The sequence below is a fragment of the Apus apus genome, chromosome 1 (genome assembly GCF_020740795.1).
Source record: "Apus apus isolate bApuApu2 chromosome 1, bApuApu2.pri.cur, whole genome shotgun sequence".
Lineage (NCBI taxonomy): Eukaryota > Metazoa > Chordata > Aves > Apodiformes > Apodidae > Apus > Apus apus.
This window is the reverse complement of record NC_067282.1, coordinates 137,408,270-137,424,589: the sequence shown is the minus strand read 5'-3', so window position 1 is coordinate 137,424,589 and position 16,320 is coordinate 137,408,270. Positions and strand designations below refer to the sequence as shown.

The window sequence follows — 16,320 nt, the reverse complement described above, 5'->3', positions numbered from 1 at the left end:
ACTGTCGTTCTCCATTCCCTCTCTCTGCAGAGGACAGATGGTTCTCATGATTTACTTATTTTTAATAGCCCTTCATGGGATGCTGAAGGAATGTTCCAGCTGAGGAAAGCCAGTGTAGTAACACCATGAATCAGTGTGCCAGACTGAATCTTCTGCTTCCCAGGAAAAAGAAAAAAATAATGTAATCAGTAAGTTGTTCTGGTTTAGGCTGGATAAAACAATGTCTGCTCCTGAAGCTTATAAAGTTTGGAGGCCTCTTTATTATAAAGCTTGTTTGAAAATCTGTTTTCTGAAATAATGTTTGTCCAAATAATCCCTGTGAGCTCCCAGTCCCACCCTTTTTGTCCAGTTACGCAAAGTGGCTTGTGAAAATGCCTTTCCTAGCAGACATCAACCTGGATGTCAGAAGGCCAGGGCAGTGTTGCTGTTCACATTGTAGCTGTTAGTGAACAAATCCTTCTGAAAATTGCCTGTTCTTTGGGTGATTAATGTAAAGGATTTTTTGTTGCTGTTGTTGCCGGTTTGCTTTTTTGCCTTTTCCCTGTTTGTTGGAGTTTTTTTGGTGGGTTTTTTTGGTTGTGTTGTTTTTTTTTTCCTTCCTTCTAATCAGAACCAATCAGTAAGCTCTCCTTTTTAATTCAGGATTTCATGACAATTGCTAATTGTAATGTGTTGGTCGTAATAAAGGATGCCTTTGCTAAATAGGCTCATGTCAATGGACTTGTTCATCAGAGGAAAAATGAGTGAAGTACTACATACATTGAGTGATCCCTCTCACATAATACTGATGCTACCGCACGTTAATAGAGGAATTAAATTTGCAAAGCCAGCTACTACCAGCTACTGATACACACAGCCTAGTAAAAAATGAAAACCAAAACACTCCTACTCCATAAAACCAGATCAACTTTAGTTCTCTCTCTACCAGGCAATCAGGAATTAATTTAGTTGACTGGAACTTTGGGGAGATGTCCAAAGCTAAGGTGGTAATCTTAAAAGCTCTCACAGAAGTTATGTTGCATTTTCAGCTCTTTTCAAAGCTGTTCATAGTAAGCAGGCAATTTGTTTAGGTCCTGTACACCTCTCTTCACTAGAGAGTTGTTTAGTGACCCCTTCCTCACTGAAAGGATGCTGTTTCCTTTCCCTTGTGGCACTTCCATATTTGAAGAACCAAATTCCTGAAGAGGTAGAATTTGGTTTGTATGTGTTGTCTCTCAATCTCTGGCCATGCTTCACTGTGAAGAAACAGGCCCCTTTGGGCAGAGCTGCTCTTCAGGCAGGCAGAGCCCAGCCTCTGTTGCTGTCAGGGCTTTTTCTCCCTGGGGCAGGGTGACCACTTTTCTCAGCCTCTCTGGGTCCTTCTTGATGGTAACTCCACCCTCAAGTGTACTGAACCATTCCCTGCTCCTGCTCCCCTTTCCTTCCCACCACTCCTTGCCCCCTGCCCCACCTGGCCATTGGTGTTGTCTGCAAACATGATAGTACCTTCCCTAATTTCTTCCCTAATTTCATTCAGGTGCTGGGTAATTGGTACCGGTCCTTGCTATGAGAGGAAAGACTGGTCCCTGCTTCTAGGGACTCTGAAAGAAACTGAACCCCAAGTTTTATGAGCACAGTAAAGAAAGAGGCAGAGTAGATTGGAAATAAGCTTTTCAGGTTAGTGAATTGTTCTTTTTTGTTAATCTCTAACACACTAGTTATTTCTCTACACTAGGATACTAAGATTTGCAATGACTCTGTATGTCCTGAAAACCAGGTTAGAATGGGAAGGATTGTGTACCAAAACTTGTTTGCTTTTGGGTTTTTCCCTGGATTTGCTACAGGAATATGGAAAACCATGCACTATAATGATTAATACAGTGACACTGAGATTATAGAGTAAATCTCTATAAATAAATGAGTTAAAAATTAATATTATGAAAATGTAAGCCTTCCCAGGCATTAGTTGTTATTCCAAAGTGGTGTTGTTTTGATCCTTTGGGTTAACTGTTGGTGCTGGGATAACCAGGTAAATTGCATTTCTAACTCCTTGGAAAAAAAATAAGTATGTAAAGGTAGAGGGTCTGAATAGGATCAGGAACCACAGCTGTGTGATCCTGCAGCACACTTATGTCAATGCTGTGTATATTTAGGACTGATTGAACAAATTATAAAGGAAATTGCCAACTAGTGGAATTTGAATTGATGGTTGCCATTAGATACTGTGAGTAAAACAAGTAGCAGCAGGAGATGCTTCTGCTTAGGATTGTTCTGGGGAGCATGTTTGGAAAAGAAAATTTATAGTAATGATCAGAAATAGGAGTGTGTTGAAGGTGTTGGGGGAAATAACCTGTTATCTCCTCTTTGGGACTGTAAAATGAGCTGTTTCTGTTTCAGTTCTGAAGTTCTGATACTGAGAGTTCATGTTATAAAACCTTTACATATAATTTAACACATGAATTGGGAGTTTCTGGCACATCAAGGTTTGATTTGCCTGGGACTGGATCATTCTGTCCTCTGAGAGGTTATTCTTCCTCAGTATCAGGGCTGAGGTAACTAGGGAATGTTATGGCAGATTTGCAAGCTTGCAGTGCAGTTCAACATTTGTATTTGTTTTTTATGCAATACATTACCTTTTTAAAAAAAAACAGCAAAGCCTTTACTTCCTTTTTCCTCTCATGTCTGTCTCATACAAGCAGTGGTTCTTTTATTTTTATGAATAAATATAAAAAAGCCTCCATGGCACGGAATGGAGAGGGAGGAGGAGGAGAGGCAGGCATGAGTACTACTCCAGAAACTAACAACCTGTTCTTTACCTTGAAGGTTTTTAAGAAGAACATGTGTGTGTCTTGACTTCTAGTTTCTGGAGAACACAACTGGGACTGGGGAAATGTGGTTTGATTTCAGCCCTGGCAAGACATTGGTGTGACAGTAGGCAGGTTGTTCTGGCTGAGATTCACAGGGGTGCTGAAATGCTGTGTAGAGAGCTCTGTGGACATTACTGGGTCATCCAGAAGGGGACTGTTCTTAACATTCCTTGAGTGTTTTTGTTGCCTGAAGTTACTGTTATATTTTTGTCTGAAAGACCCATTACCCTTAAAGCTATTTCTTCTTACTGAGCTCCAAGTGGCTTCCCAGGAGCTTTCCAGCTTACTTTCTGTTTAGTGTTCTCTGTATCTTCAGCATTGAAATACTGAGCGCCATCACATTTTTTGTGGCTTTCTCTTCAGTCCCTGCAGTTAAGTCTGTTCCCCATCAAAAATGCCTGCTTTGCTTGTGAGAGACTAGAACCTGCAGAACTCCCCAAAGTCCTTTTATTACTTCTGCTTTAGCATGTAGCTTGCTCTTTTGGGAGGTCCGACAGAAAGAGCCTTGTCATTACCTACTGCTGTTTTCTAATATAGCTACTTCCTGAATTTCTTTTAAGCTGCCTGTTTTAACACTTGATCTTTGAAATGCTCATGTTCCACCTCTTCTCTCTTCCTTAGCAAATAAAAGCTCTTCATTCCTTTCTCTTTTTCTACAAAGAGATGTTTCTGCCCTACCACCTCTTGCTGACTGTCTGAAAATTATTCCCCACACAAGTATCCCTGGGCTTATTTACGTACATACTTAGGTTGCTGATCTGTCCTTTCCACTGCGTGGGTGCTTTTGAGACATAGAATCTATTACCCTCTTTTCCCAGTATCAACCTGTCTTGTAATGATGATGACTGAGAGATGAAAAATGCAGAGAAATAAAGCATTTTCTAGTCAAAAGAAAAAAGCAATAATGAAGATGATGCATATAAAGTTTCTACATATGAAGATTTAAAATACTCTTTCTCTCAATCAGAGTGCTAGAATTTTTTTTTTGTTTCAGACTTTAGAGGATGATTTCTTGGGCCTCTTGCTTGAAAAGAAGTTTTATATGTAACTTCAGAGGATTTTCATTATTATATTTATGCTTGCTTTTTCTCTTGAGTTCTTGAGAATGGGAAGTGTGTTTACACATGAATTTAGGAGCTTAAAAAGGGGTAGATTAACTTAAATGAAGGGCCAGTACAAAATGAGAATCATCAGCTAAGGGAGTGAACATTTAGCAGCTCTTGCTGATATTAATCTGGGTTCACAGACTCGGGGAAAATTGTTTGGCATCAATTTGTGTTTTCTTCTCCCGTCTTCCTACTCCTTTACCTAAACCTAGACTTAAATGCAAAGGGTCTGGTTCCTTATTCTTGACTTCTGCATCTTAAACATAAACTTGAAGCATCTTCGTGAGTCACCAGTTTCCATTTTCCAGATGCATTCTGTAATTGGTTGGGCTTGGTTTCATTCTCTTCTTTGGATGTGTACAGCCAACTGAATCTACAGCATTTTGATGCTTTCTAAGTAATCACAGTGAAATTTGTCTAAAGCTGTGGGGTTTAAATTGGTCTATATATAGTCAGCATTTTTGTATAAATTTTTTACTGACTAGCTGAAGTATTTAAAATCTGTTTTGAAATAAAGGCCGCAGATATTTATATGATTGGTAATAAGGTAAAGACAGCTGTAAGGCATAAATTTTCTGGTTATGGGTTGTCTGCATTGATTTCAACTGAAATTATTATGGCAACGTGGGAGAGCAGACATGTATCTAAGAAATGGAGTATTCTGTAACAGTTTTGTGATGTAGTAGAGCAGTTTTGCAAAACTATCTTTGCTGCTCTGAAGGGTTAAGAGACTGTGCCGGAAAATAATTGCTGAAATATGCTACTATTTTTTCTATCCTCGTTTCTTGCTGAAGTAAATTTCTGAAGTATATTCTTAGGGTTATTCTTAGATTATCTTGGGGTGGAGAATTCTTCTATTCCCCTACATTATGAGAAACAGATCATGTGGAAGGCTACTTAAAAAGAATATATTTCTATACCTAGGCTTGTTCTGTCATTTAAGGGCATTGCTCTATTCCTGTGTGACTGTGATTTCACTGCAACCTCTTTGGATCTTCACCTCTTCGCTCATGTTTCAGAATGCTGGTTAATTTAATTTTTTTTTCCATAACATAGAGAAGTAGTTGCTGTAAGATGCACCCATCACATTTATCCTCTGTAATGCATTGCTTCTTGACTCAGTCTGACTTGAGACTCAAGCTTTTGTGAGATGTTGCAACTGATGCTGTGTTATTTGACTTGCGCTTCCTAAAGATAAACCTTTTATCTTAAAAAAAACCCACCATCAACCAATATAAATAATGTCCTCAAAGGCAGCAAATTCCTGTAGAACATCAATGGTGTTTAGGAATACTAAAGAAATAAAGGCTCCTGTCTTTACTTGTGGATTACTTTTAGTAGAGCCTAAGTGTCTTTCACATAAGGCAGAAGTATAGTTGGAGAAGTGTAAGAGGTCCAAATCGCGTCCTTGTTCTTCTCACCTCAGAAGCAGATACTCCTTTCCTCTCTGCCCTGTTGTAATCAAGATACCTACCATCCAGCAACTGCGTAGGCATGTCTGTTAGTCTTATTTGTTCTAAACCCAACATTATCCTCATATCCAAACTGCTTTGTCTTTAGTTAAGCACAAAAGTACAATAAGAACAAAGATCTGAACTTCTGCATGGTCTCCTTGCTTCCTTACCTCCTGTATAGGCAGACTGTTAGAGCCATTTGATGGTCCATCTGAGCCTTGCGTTTTGCACTCATATGTAATTGTAGTGTTGGATGTGTAGCAGTGACAGATGCTGAGCAAAACAAATCAGCACACATCCTTCCTACAAAAGCCTGATGATGCATGTTCAAAGGCATTGTGGAATTTGTGGTTGTGCAGATCCATGTCAGGGAGGCCACTGAACCTCAGTCAGGTCTCCAGCTTCTTGGAAAAATGGACAGAAGCAATATAAGTAGAGGTTGATTTGGGATGTTAACCCTTCCTTTTAAACAGTCATAGTAAATCTGGCTACATGTTTCAAATGTTTGGTACTGAATGTTCTACCTCATAAACGCAGATTTATTTCTAAATAATTTTGTTACTAGTGATGTATCTTCTCAACCAAATGCTGAAAGCATTTAATTTTAGATTAAGTAACAAAGTAGCTTAAGAAAGCCTCCATGCCACATATTTTCTAGAACGTTTTTCCCCACTACACTTAACTTAAAAGGGAGCGGGTGAGAGACTCAAAGGCTTAGGTTGGCCTCAGGACAAAAGTGCATCTTACACTGCTGTGAGTTACTCCTAAAATGCTATATACATGTTCATTTGATCTCTGTCTGCTTGACTTAATTAAAACACTGGAATGTTTGTTCAGTAGATAAGAACATTTCTGAGTTATTTAAATTAGTAAGTACTCTGCTTACTGTTATTAAATGTCTTTCCCCCCAGCCCTCCTCCCCTACTTCTCACAGTATGTAGCAATAAGTGATATATGACTATAAAATAATAAGTTAAGTCACAGATGGTTGAAGATAAAACCTTTAAATGAACACCGAATCTCTTTGCTGTTCATGTTGAAGGTTTTGGTGTGGGGGTGTTTCATTTGCTTAACCCTTCTCCACACTTTCGAATTAAAAAACAGTTGGCTTAACTTCTTTGTTCCATTTTACATACAGTTTTGATTATGTTAATATTTTTAAAAGTAGCCATGACTATATGTCCTGCTGCCTGCTTTCCTTCTTTGCCTTTTGGCAGTATTTGCAGCAAGAGCTCATGGTGATCACGTAGAGATGCCTTAGCAAATACCAGGCACACAGTAGTGGGGTCATGAGCTGTTGTAGTCAACCTGTTTGCTAGGAACCATTCTGCTTCTGTGTGGTGCTACATGTTTTGGGGTTAACATTCCTGTCTTTAATACAAACAGGGAGAGAGATTTTCAACCTTCTTTATTCAAGAATCTAGCATCCTTGTATGCCACTCCACAGTTTTCTAATGGTTTTAAATAGTTTTTAAACCTGACTGATGCATATTCAGTCCTGTTCATATTCTCATTCCACTGACAACTGGTATTTTTGTTTTGCCTTCTGAATTGCACTTGCCTTTTTAACAGCATCAAGATTTTGGCTTTAGGAAGATTAGGACTTTTCTCTCTTTTGTCAGAAACTTTGGATCTTGCCATGAGCAAGGCAACTTTTTTGGAGAGGAGAGTCACATGAACTGGAACAACATAAGCAGTTCCCCATGATGCAATTAGCAAGAAGAGTATATTTGCTGTATTGAGTTAGCTTCAGTTCTCTGGACTATCATGAGAAGATTTTCTTAAGCTTATGGCTTCAGGCTGTTTATAGGTTCTTGCAAGATCAAGGTCATGGTGGCACATTCGTGCTGCAGGGTGGATGAGAGTCTGTTGAGGTGTTTGTTGTAATTCCCTTGACTGAGGGAATTAATTTAACTTCATTTTAGCTGTGGTTATGTTGTAGAATGTCTGAAAATATTTAAATATAGTAATAGCAATTGGAATAAGCTGAATAATGTTAAAAAGTGTCATCAAGTATTTTAACTGTTGTACATTGCCATATGCTTTCCAGAGTATATTTTCACGCAATTTTCCCCGATGCCCTTTGTTTGAAATATTCTGCAACTGTTTGTGTTTTTCTATTTCTCAGGTTTTATTATTGCAACTGAGGAATTAATTTTGATCTTTCAGATATGAATAACTTGATGTTTTACCAGTCCTTTTAAGGCATCCAGTTGCTCAGCCTCTGTGAGGCAAAATGTTGGTTAATGTATCCTGGTGAACACATGAATATCCAGTGTAAAGGGAAAAGACTGCTGTGTCGTTTTGTTAGTTATTACTTTTTAATTAATTTGAAAGAAAAAAAACATGGATTGGAAAGGCTTCCTACATGCCATAAGGGATCCTTTGTGTCAAGAGGTTAATAGGCTTATGGGAATGCCTGTTTCTTACAAAATATGCAAGGCCCAGTGACCAAAAATTTAAGGTTTATACCAGTCTTTCCGTAGCTGGTGGCTTGGAATATTCCAGACTAGAATTTAATTAATTGATGTGAGTTCTGTGGATTCAGTGCTAATTTGTTAAAATTTACTGTTCTTACCAAGGTTGGTTGTTTAAAGTGTTTCATAATCTAGATGTTTTCTGGAAAGCACATTTTTATTTATCTGTTTTGCTGTCTAGTGAAAGGCATCTCAAAAGCAGGGAAATACAGATTTGTTCCAAGTAGGCAGAAATAGGGGAATGTTTGTTCAAATGTTCCATTACTTTTTGCTTTTCCACGTTCAGGATCAGTATGTATACGCAGTCTGATGTCTCAACTAGGTTCCCTAGATTTTTAAGGAGTTGGCTGTGTGCCCCTCACTCTTGCAGCTTGTTCCCCACTGTCAAATCACCATTACCAAGTCCATTATTTCATGTTCTCCAATAATACTAGCTCCCTTAGAAGAGACTGAAAGAAAACAAATGTGTGTTGTTTTTTTTTTCCACTTAGTGTTTTGATTGTAGAGGCAAGATAGTTTGAAGTGGCTCATTAGGTGTCTAAGTGTAAGTCATGTGCTTCCCTGTGGATAACTTCTGTGGAATCTCTTCATTTAACCAATGCACAGGGCTACAGGATGCTGTAGGAAAAATAGACAATATTGTATTACTTGAAGAATTGTATGCAAACCTGATTGTGAGGAGTGTAATTCAGACTGTCACTTTCTGATTTCTTTAACTGTACAACTTTAGCATACTCATTATATAATTAACTAAAAAATAGCTGCAACTTTTTTTTTAGCTGCAATTACTCCCCCTAAAACGCCAACCAACCAAACAAAACCGAAGAACAACCAAACAAAGAAAAGCAACAACCAGACCCCAATAATTATTTATTATTACCTTGAAAGTACAAAGAATTCTAATTCCTTTTTAGAAAGTATGTGGTCTGGGAGTAGCTTTGCTAGGCACTGCTGAAATATATTGTCCTACCTCACAAGAAATTGTTAGCAGGGAGAGACATTAACAGAGAGGATTAATCTCACATATGGATGAGAGGAAGTGCAAAGCTTTCTCCTTGTGTTTCCAGCTTGACCTAAGCACAGTGTGACTGTTGCTCCAAAGGTAGGCTGCTCTCCATTGAACATGTATTCCTCAATAATTTATTTGCGTTTGAGTGGCCAGCCAGATTTGGGCTGGGAGCAGCAAATATGAGTGGCGCATGTGTAGAGTGACAGCCATAAAATTTGCAAGTCTGAGCAAGAAGCCTTGTACCAGGCTTTTCAGGGAGCCAGTCACCATCAGAAAAATCTCCTGTATTAAGTATGTGGAACAGTTTACTGAGAGTTAAAGGGTCTGTTTATCTCGTGACATTTTCTGAGGGTCTTTTCTGGAGATGATATGTGGGGCCCTGCAGGATAACAAACATTGAGCAGTGCAGATTAATATAGCAGCCCCCGTGTCTGGTAAGGACTTTCAGCTGGCTCATTCTTCAGCTTTTCCTCAATCTGAAAGTTGCATACACTCATGCTTTTATCCTTGTATTTTTCCTGTTCAGTCATTTCTACATACAGCTGTGCACACTGGATAATAACAACACATCATTTCCAATAGCTTTATTTTCACTGGAGAGTTTCTTTTTTCTGGGTTTGAATTGAGTTTCAAAACTGCAAGCCTGTGTAATACCATTAATGAAGTTGAATAATTGGAGAATGGGAGGGTGGGGGAGGAGAAGAGCTGTACAGGTGTAGATATACAGGAAGATTACACAACATAGTAAAAACTGCAGAGGAGTTGGCTTGCATAGCAGAAGTGCTGAGGTTATGTGGAGAGCAGAGGATACAGCCAGCTTGAGATGAGTGCGAGTTTGTAGTGGGGCAACAGAAAGAGAGCAGATCTATGAAGTATGTTGGATGAAGCCCATAGAGAGATTTACAAACCAAGAAAGATATTACATATGCTAGGTCAGATTTCATGCAGTTACTGTGTTTGCTCTTGCACTGTCATTATGTTGGACCTCTTCAGTGTGGCTAATACTGCACAAGTTTCAGATCTTTTTGTCTCCATGCATGTTCAAATGCAAGGAATGAACCTTGAAAAGCTTTCTCTGTTGCCTGTACTTCCGCTATCTGAAGTAAAACTTTAAAATAACTTTCCCTACTGGATTTTTAAAGGCTAAATATGGAATCAGTATACTTTAATTTACAAATATAAATTAACCTGCATGTTTTGCAGTGCTAAGTACAGAACTGTAAAAAAAAAAATCAAGGGTTTTTTTAATGCTTTATTGTATGAGTAGAATAAGAGAGGTGATTTCTGAGATTCCTTGCTATTTGTCGGTGACAGCTGCTTTAACTCTGCTATGAGCTAAAGGGACTGTGGCTGGGAAGAGGCTATGTACATGACTATACAAACTTTATGATGCTGCTTCATAAATGTCAGTTCTGTGAAGAAACCCCAGTGTTTCTGCTTCCTTTGAAAAACAGTCTGGGTAATTTTGGTGTCATGTTCCTGTGTTGCTCTGTCGTTCCTTTTTCTCCTAGCAACAGTTAATTTGGGAAATGGCTTTTGATGTTGTATGGTATTTAGACAAGTGCATCCAATGTGATGATCAAACCTGGTTTAGGATAACTAGCCAGAGTTGCAAGCATATGGTAATGACCTTAAGGAGTTAAACTAAAGCCTTGAGGACTGGGCAGAGAGTCTTTCCAGAAGAGCAAGGATCTGTCAACAGAGTTGTAGCCCATATGTAATTCCTACAAATCTGTGAGCGGGAAATGCCAATGCTTATTAGACCATGCATTAAATATCATTGAACAGATGTTCAGAGTGCCTTTCATTCATAGTGCTGTTAGCAATGAATGAGGTATTATGGTCTCATTCTGCATTTTTAAGTGAAGTGTAAAGATATGTTTGAAAAGTGCACCCTGCTGCCATTCACATCTCAAGACAGTTTTTGTTCTCCAGTATCTAATATTAGTTATGCTGGAAATAAGTATTTAACAAATTATGCAGAATATTAAATTACACAGTGAGTATTGTTTATTTTTCAATAAAACAAATATGCATTTCTCATGTGGCACAGAGAATTTTTCAGGAGCAACTGTTCTTGAGATCTAGCCTTACCACTTCCTTAGTGCCATATTATCTTTGTTCTCAGGTTCCTTCAATATATGTGTGTTTTAATCGTGTTGCATTTAAGAAGTTTAGAAGGCTACAGGGGAAATTGTGATACTTTTCCTAAACCATATTTGAACAATTTCTGTCAGTTTCCTCCACATTCTTTTCCTCTCAGTTCTCTCCTTGTTTTCTACTATATGTGTATTACTTTCTGGAGTTTTCTTTATCTACTGATTGTTAGAAGTGTCTTGACTGTCTGACCTAATCTAATCCTGATGCTTAGTCAGTTTAGCTTGTATGAATGGATTCCATTTGAGATTCTTGTCACACAGCAGGGTTGATTTTCCTGCGGGTCCCTCTCAGACACAGTGTGCTGACAAAAGCCCAGGTGCATGTATCTCAGCCTGTTTGTACCTTTGACCTTATGACGTACAGATAAATTTATCATGTTATGTGTGAGCTTCCTGGACTCTCTCAACTAGGGTGGTCTGAGTGTAACAAGAAAAAATAATGTTTAATTAGTAAAAAAAAAAAAAAAAAAGCAAGAGTCTTGGAAAGGAGTGTAAAATAGCAGTCTTGAAAACTACATACAGACTCCCAGGGCTTTGGAAAAGACCTTCCCTGAGGCTAGAGAATACCATATCTGCCTGTTAGGTAGCTCTTGCACCATCCTCTTAAATGCCTGATACCATCTGGCATGGAGGGACACAGAATGGAAACACTAATATACCATTCAATGCCCTGTCCATGACTTGCATGGCTTCCAGAGGCTCCCAACATGAAGGAACTTAGCATTTAAAGATACTCCCTTCTTGTAAAGTGTTAAGTCAGCAGCAGGTAGCCTAGAAGGCACTTTAAAGGATTTGCATTTTACTCCTTTTTTTTTTTTTTAATTTGGTTGACTTGCATGCTATCTTTTTATGTAAGTTGCAAAGACTTTTATGCAAAGATATCACTGTAAATTGTTATGGTTGTGCTTATTCTTGTTTTCTCTTTGAAAGAAAAGTATGAGGAAACAAGAAGTTACTATGTTGGCTGTGCTTTGGATGGAGTTGAACCAGATGACCTTCAAAGGCCCCTTCCAACCTAAGTTATTATATGATTATAAAATACTTAAATTAAAGATTAGTTAAAGATTCATGTTTTCTTTTAAGCTTGCCTCTCTGTGGTTTTCCTTGCAGCACTTTTACATGAAGCCATTTTGGAGCACTAGACGAGTTGTCTTTTCATGTTACCATGTTTTTTGTACATTGACATCATCAGCTCTGTGTGCATATTTCTGGGAGTGAAGTGTTTAAGACTCTTGTGTCATCTTAGTAATGTTTGCTGACTTGTGCAAAGACAAGTATGGTCAGTGGAGTAGCATGTCCCCTTGGTCACCCTGTCAAACGAACTCATTTCTTTATTCTGTAAAACAGATCTGTGGCTCAAAGTAGCTCAGAAGCTTCATAAATTCTACTTCTGTGCTTCTAAGTTCCATATTTCATATTGTATTCTGTGACATAAAAATGCTCATTACCAAGTGGCACATTCATTATGAGAGCTCCCGCTTAATGGGAAGCAAAGATTCAAGAAAAGTAGGAAGACTTAACACAATTCCAGTAGTTTCAGCCAAAGAATTAAAGGTAACAGTCGGAGGAATTCTAGAAATATAAACCTAAGCTAGTGACAAGAATTTGTCAGACCTTATTTCAGAACAGAATTTGGTCATTTTTGTTTATATGTTAAACTATGTTTCATTTTTTAAAGATTAATTGAAAAAATGCTGACCAAAAATTACATAAAGAACTTTATTTTGTGATGAACCTGCTCTTGGGATTAATTTGAAATGTTGCTGTTTCTTGGCTTAAGGTGATTTCTGCTCCCCCCTTTCCCTTCTTTATTTTAACTGAGCCACCAAGCCAGAGAATTTCATTACTCATTTACCTCTGCTTTCAAGCTCTTAACATACTTATGTTAACCATATAATTGGCATTTTCGGAGTGCTAAGCAGATTAATTGACCACTAAAAGTATTGCCCTGTTTCACTAAGAGAATGAAAAGTCCTTTTTTCAGAGCTTTGAAATAATACTTTTTCCTGAGAGCATGTTTCATTTGAGATTGAAAGAACAATAGAAGCTGGGAGAAAGTACACTAAATTGAGATGGAAAGGAGGAATCATGAGGGCAGGATAGCAGGCTGAAAACCATCTGGATCATCTTGCTTTCAGTATCCAGTCATCTTAAAATCCTAGGTCTGGAAAGGACATGTGATGTGATCTGTTCCAATTCTTGCCTGTCATGGTCAAGCGTGTGTTATGCATTCCTCTTCATAAGCCAAACAAGTTTCTAATTCCTGGCTTATTGAAAAAGTGTGGAACTCTGCAAGTATTGCAATCCTTTTAGTGTTTGCTAAAAAACTTCCCTTGAAACTTCTTTCACCTTCAATATGAATTTTTATCTGGCAATGGTTAGTCCTTATCTTTTCATCTGTGTATGGTTAATTCTTTGGTGGGAGGTACTCATCAGACTTATGTGTTAAATTCCACTGATTTGTCATATGCCAACAGGAATTACTATGGCTTTGTCTGTTTGTTATTATTTCAGAGTAATTGCCTGGGTTTTTTTTTTTGTTTTTTTTTTTTTAAGGTCTGTTTTTTGTTCATTCCATTGCAAATTCAATGGAAAGAATGTCTCAGGGCAAAAGGAAAACATGTTAAAATAGCAGGAAGAAGGGAGTATGTGGTCTCAGATTGTGACACTGGTGGTCTCAAATGTGGCTAACAGCTTTTTGCTTTTATTTTGGTAAAACCATTAAAAAGTCAGTGCCGTTCTAAAGCTACACCAAAAAATGGCAACTGACCAGGTTGTCCTTGAAATGCATGAATGGGCTGGTGTGGGTTTCTTCTGTTTGCATCTCTCCAGACAGCGAGAGGGCTCTCCCTGCCGGCTCTCCAGCCGAGCCTCTAGCAGCCGCATTGCTGCAGGAGTGTCCCCGTGCCAGACTCCACTGGGTCCCTGGAGTGCTGAAGCCTTGAAGACTGAATTTAAACAGCAACCCAAGTAAATGTAACGATGAGAGCTTGATAATCTTCCTAAGAGTTTTCAAATGGCTTCTGTACTGGTCCAAATGTACTGTTGATGCAATTTATGTTGGAGCTGGGGAATTTTAAGCCACTGGGGTTTTGATACCACTGCTTTTAAAGCTTGCGTGTTGGATGAAGTGTGCTGATGATTGAGGTCCACCACCCTCTCATTCTGCTAGGGTTACCTGAACCACTTCTACCTGTGTGGAGCTATGGTAAAGAAACATGTATTTTTAAATATAGAATGTCCTTAAGAGAGAATTTTATCCTCAAGTTCACAGACTGACAAAAAAATTTCAAATATAATGTGCCAGTGACAGTAATGGTTTGTGTCTTGTTCACTGACTCAGAGGGTTAGATGAGGTTGAATACAATATATGTTTTACTGTTTACTTCTTAACTGCTTTGTTCTACCTTTATTTTAGGTTCCTCCTAGATCCCTTTTCAGGGCAAAGACTATTTCTTAGTACTTGTCTTCATAAAAATAATTGTTCTCCAAGAACTCAGCTCATTAATCATAAACACCATTGAAATACACATTTTTTGCAATATGCGTAAAATGGCTCTTGAACTCACACACTGATTTTTGTACTTGGAGAAATCACGTTCCCTTTTGAAGAGTAAAGTTATTTGTTAGATAAGCAGTTGTTTCTGAGTATATGTGCTATCCGTCTATCCAGTCTCCATTCTCAGCATTTCAGTTGTGAATTTTTGGGGTTTTAGTTGGTAAATTGATTTAATTCCATTTACAAAGGTATCAAATGCATTTAGAGGGGATCTGTGTGTCTGAAAGAGATCCTGAAGTTTTTGGAAGATTAGCTGTGGTGTAGAAGGATTCGTGTGTTCTAGAGAGAGCCCAGTTTGTAGGCTTACTTGTGTCTTTATTCAACACCTGCACTGCATCAGAACATCCAATTTAAAAAGTATGTATCGTTCCCTATCTCTGTGGCTGTGGCACTGTGGAAATAGTATGCTTCTGAAAGTTGCTAATGATGTGTGTTGGAAGATCCAGTTTTGAAATCTCTTGTGATATGGAGAATACTTAAAAAAGTTAACTGGTATCCAACTTACTGCATTGTGTTTTCAAAAAGGAGGAAAAGAAAAATGAGAAGACTCATTTCTGAGGTCAGTAGGCTGAACTAGGGGAATATTTAACTGAGCCCAGTATTGTGAGCCTTAGTTAATCTTGTAGCAAACACCTTCTTCTGTCAGTTCAGAATAGGAGAATATGGAACCATTATTTCGTATGCTGTCTGTGCTGTTCTGGCACAGCTGTTTTAGTGGAAAGTGAATTGTTCACTTCACCCTTGGGTTCCAGAAAGGCTCTGAGTAACAACAAATTTGCGTGCATCTTTTGGCATATTAGTTAGTGAATCTTCTGAAGTTAGTTACTGCTGTGTAAATGCAGTAGTCTAGTGGACAAAATAATGATGTGTGCCTACATACTAGGGAACAGAATTGACCTCAGACTTGGCATTGAGCCCTAATTTCAGTCTCATGTGCTAACCCCCTTCCCCCCAACTTAATCTCTCTCTTTCAGGACTTCAGCCAGTGGTCCTTTTGTGTTCTTCTGTTCTGGGACTACTTGATCACCACACTTTGTCAGGCTTATACACTTTTAAAAAAAAATTATTCTGAGAAAGCACTGAGACAATTTTTGCTCTAGCTTTGTTTCTGAGAGGTGAATAGGGGACGATGGTATTAAAAAAAAAGAAAGATTGTTTTTAGTGATACTCACTATAACTCTTAATAATTTCTAGGCTTTAATTTGGGGCCAAATGTGAGCACATCTTGTGTTTAGTTTTTGGCTAGCAGAGCAAAGTGTGTGTTTTGAAAAGGCTTCAGATTACACAGAGGCTGCTTGGACCACTGGCTTCAGCAGATGGAACTGCTTAGCAGATACTCACCCCTGCTCCGTGTTCTTCCTTAAAAGGTTTTGCATACTAATGGCCAGCATTTTGATAGCAGTATTTAAATTCTCTTGTGTAAAGTTGAGAAATACTGCAACAGATACCACAATCTGCGTCGCCTTCCTCCACCCTTCTGCAATAATGTTGATTGTAAAACCAAAAAGCTATTCATTGATAAAATCTTTCCCGAGCGGGGGTCAGTTGTCCATTTCCTGAGCCATGCATAGCTCTGTTGAGAATACTCTTTTTCTCAGGAACAATCCTTCCTTTTTGTAATCTCACTTCTATTTTCCATATGCCGTCCCTGGATTACTTCCAGGGAAGAAAAGGAATCATGAAAAAAACCTCTGACCAAAACAAAACCAC

At 38.4% G+C, this 16,320-nt stretch overlaps 1 protein-coding gene across 1 annotated transcript in view; it reads left to right on the top strand.

The window, feature by feature from the left end:
- Positions 1-1,577: 1,577 nt before the first annotated feature.
- PDE3A (phosphodiesterase 3A) overlaps positions 1,578-16,320 on the top strand; it is a 165,316-nt gene continuing 150,573 nt past the window's right edge. The window contains exon 1 of the mRNA XM_051631721.1: positions 1,578-1,656. The gene's annotated coding sequence lies outside the window, so the exon portion shown is untranslated. The remainder of the gene's footprint in view (positions 1,657-16,320) is intronic.